Here is a 4,482-nt window from a genome sequence, read left to right as displayed (position 1 = left end):
ACTAGAACTGAACTAGAACTGAACTAGAACTGAACTAGAACTGAACTAGAACTGAACTAGAACTGAACTAGAACTAGAACTGAACTAGAACTGAACTAGAACTGAACTAGAACTGAACTAGAACTGAACTAGAACTGAACTAGAACTGAACTAGAACTAGAACTGTACTAGAACTGAACTAGAACTGAACTAGAACTGAACTAGAACTGAACTAGAACTGAACTAGAACTGAACTAGAACTGAACTAGAATTGAACTAGAACTGAACTAGAAGTGAACTAGAACTGAACTAGAACTGAGCTAGAACTGAACTAGAACTGAACTAGAACTAGAACTGAACTAGAACTGAACTAGAACTGAACTAGAACTGAACTAGAACTGAACTAGAACTGAACTAGAACTGAACTAGAACTGAACTAGAACTGAACTAGAACTGAACTAGAACTGAACTAGAACTGAACTAGAACTGAACTAGAACTGAACTAGAACTGAACTAGAACTGAACTCGAACTGAACTAGAACTGAACTAGAACTGAACTAGAACTGAACTAGAACTGAACTAGAACTGAACTAGAACTGAACTAGAACTGAACTAGAACTGAACTAGAACTGAACTAGAACTGAACTAGAACCGAACTAGAACTGAACTAGAACTGAACTAGAACTGACCTAGAACTGACCTAGAACTGACCTAGAACTGAACTAGAACTGAACTGAGCTAGAACTGAACTTGAACTGAACTAGATCTGAACTAGAACTGAACTAGAACTGAACTAGAACTGAACTAGAACTGAACTAGAACTGAACTAGAACTGAACTAGAACTGAACTAGAACTGAACTAGAACTGAACTAGAACTGAACTAGAACTGAACTAGAACTGAACTAGAACTGAACTAGAACTGAACTAGAACTGAACTAGAACTGAACTAGAACTGAACTAGAACTGAACGAGAACTGAACTAGAGCTGAACTAGAACTGAACTAAAACTGAACTAGAACTGAACTGAACTCGAACTGAACTAGAACTTAACTAAACTGGAACTGAACTAGAACTGAAATATAACTGATCTAGAACTGAATTTATAATTTATAATCATTTTTATAATTAAAATTAAATCTTTATTTAAAATGAAAAATTTTTATAAAAAAATTCAAAATTTATTATATGAGTTAGTTATTTTTGTATACGTGGCTGAAATTGTTTCTTCAGCTAAATTTCATTATATTGAATATATTTATTATATTATATTTTTTACTGATTATTACGTATAATGTAATTCTCTCTGTACATTAATAGTTGTGCATAATCTAATTGAATTAATATGATTGAATTGAGAAAAATTTCAGATACCAACAATAATAGGGAATTTACATCTATATCGAACATGCGACAAATATTCACTTTAGGCCTGAGTGTTAAGCGTACTAGAGTAAATCTCTCAACCTGCAAATATAAAATTTAGACCAGAAAAGTTGAATTTTAAATTTAAAAACCAACCTCATTATTTTGATTTCTGCTGCTATATTCCAAAATAATACGATCCGTTTCTTTGAGGGTCTTAAAAGCCGTCCACATATAAAGTAATATAAACACATGTCAATACAATAAACACGAATACACTCAATTCCCATTTTAAACTTCTAAACATCATAACAAAACCAAAATGAGTCATATCTAATACAAAAGAATGACAAAATAAGGCATTTAAAAATAGTAGACACAGGAGTACACCGAATATGATGGGACCAAATATGACATTCACTTGTTTCAACAATAATGAAAGTTTAACGTAAATTTTTCCCAATGGTGGCTCTGCACGATTATGCTGTAGCTCATTATTTAATTTTGTATAGCAATTATTTACATAACACATGCTAGACTATGGTTCAGTAAAACATTGTGTATAATAGATCCTGTACAAATTATAATATAAGTTTATTGTTGATTCCAAAGAAAGGTATGTTAAATGAAAAATATCATGTAGAATATACTGAGCCAATTATTATATGTATTACTATGATATTATATTGAATATCATATATTTTCATTGTTTATCATTTGATGTATGTGGCAATTTGTCAAAATATTTGTCTGCAATTCTCCAAAAGATTCCAGGCATTTGTTGTAAGCCCTATCTCCCTTAATACGCCACAACAGAAATACAACACTAAAAAATACTCGACAAAAATGCATTGCATAAAATTCAAGATTTCGCCTAGGGAAATATATCGACTAGTTTGATAGTGCATTGGAAAGATATATATCTCATAGGCTACAAAGACAAGATCTTGTAAATATATAAAAATTTTCACAAAATAAAACAATTTCACGATACGTCCATTAAAATCGATATAGGCAGTGGAGAAATTCGTTAAGAATCCGTGACAAAAGTTAAATACAAAAGCCAATTCTGCCAACCGGACATGGCGACTGTTAAACTAAATACTAAAAAAATAAACGTAATATATATTTTTAGGAGCAATTTATTAGTTATATTTTTCATAATGAAATTTTTTTAGTTAATTAAGAACAAAAATTTTATGTAAAACTAATTTGTTTTAAATCCCCCAGGAAAAAAAAAATCGCAGGAGAGAGAAAAGGGGGAACAAAGAGGAGAGGGGGGCCCCGGGGGAAGGGAGAAGAAGGAAGAGAGGGAGGCGGACGGAAAAGAAAAGGGGAAGGCAGGAGCGAGCGGCGAGCGAGCGAGCGAGCGAGCGAGCGAGCGAGCGAGCGAGCGAGCGAGCGAGCGAGAGCGAGCGAGCGAGCGAGCGAGCGAGCGAGCGAGCGAGCGAGCTGCGAGCGAGCGAGAGAGCGAGCGAGCTAGCGAGCGAGCTGAGCTAGCGAGATAGCTAGCTAGCGATCGATCTATAGCTAGCGAGCTATCGATAGCTATCGATCTATCTATAGCTATCTATCTATACTATCTATCGATCTATCTATCTATCTATCTATCTATCTATCTATCTATCTATCTATCTATCTATCTATAGGTAATAGGCTACTTTTTATTTTGAAATTCCAAGTGGACGAGGAGCCACGCCCATATTAAGAAAATATTAAATCCGTATATTTTAGATAATATAACAGTTAGAGTCCTCAAATTTTGTCGGAGCAACTTTAGTGTCGATATAATTATTTAGGACAAAAAGTAGGCGGACTAGCATTAGGGGGCGTGGCACCTCCCATATAAATTAAATACAAAAACACGTTTATCTTGGAAACTATTACAATTAGAATCTTCAAATTTTGCACGAATAACTTTAACATCCATCTAAACATTTTGGGTACTACTACTATTTTGGCGGACTACCCTTGAGGGGAGCGGCACCTTCCATATTAATTAAAGACAAAAATTCGTTTATCTGGAAAACTAATGTAACTAAATTCTTCAAATTTTGCACGAAGAACTTAAATATTCATCTGAACATTTTGGAGGAAAAAAATCGGACTTTCACCTGGGGGGTCTTGAAGCCCCCATATGAATCAAGTAGAAAAATTCGTATATCTGAGAAACTATTAGAGCTATTAGAGAATCTTCAAATTTTACATGAAGAACTTTGAAATTAGAGCTAGAATCTTCAAATTTTACATGAAGAACTTCGAAATTCACGTAAACATTTAGAGCATAACGGGCGGACTTTCAATGGGGAATTTGACACATATATGAATTAAATACAAAATTTCGTGCATCTTGGAAACTCTTATATTATTCAAATTTTTTATAGATAGATAGAAATTGCAATAATTTGCTTGACATCTCTCATATGTAACATATTATAAATCTGGAAAACTATTGTAGTAAGGATCTTTAATGAATTTCAAAGTGGTTAGTGTTCTACTCTGGTAGACCGGAGGTGGTGGGTTCGATTCCCACCTGAGGCACTGGTTATGGAGCGCACAACAGGCCCGATAGAGGCCTAGGTGTATTTCTTCGGATTTGATGTATATGTATCCTCCTTTCAAACTAACTAACTAAGGATCTTTAAAATCGTTAAGTGGAATTTTTATTTATACATATTACTTTTAGGGTAGCAAAGCACACTGGGTATAGCTAGTAAGTATATAAAGGTACTTTTAGATCTTTCAATGTCGTATTAAAAAAGTATTTGAGGAATAGTATTTTCCTATTTTTCATTTTCCAATTTTGGAGCTAGCCTACTGTATAAATATTTTTTTTAAAACAAATCGATTTGAAATCAACTAACACAATCTTTTGCATTATTTGATAGTTAATTTCTACTACTTGTTATAAAAATGTATCATATTTTTCAATTAATTCTTTTAAATAGAATGAAATTTGTTTGTGTAGTATTATTTAAGGTATGTAATAGCAAACCATAACTCGATCAAAATTCATCACACTCGTTCGAAATCCTTCACATATCGGATTAAAATAAAACACATTTTACGCTCCATTGCCATCAGTATAAATTTATGGCCTTTATCGGGTGGCAAAAACCTTATATAGAGGCCGTTTGTGA

This window comes from Lucilia sericata, unplaced genomic scaffold (genome assembly GCF_015586225.1).
Source record: "Lucilia sericata isolate MDLA Ls3-8-SP2 unplaced genomic scaffold, ASM1558622v1 Contig003979F_arrow, whole genome shotgun sequence".
Taxonomy (NCBI): domain Eukaryota; kingdom Metazoa; phylum Arthropoda; class Insecta; order Diptera; family Calliphoridae; genus Lucilia; species Lucilia sericata.
Note: the sequence above shows the minus strand (reverse complement) of the source record.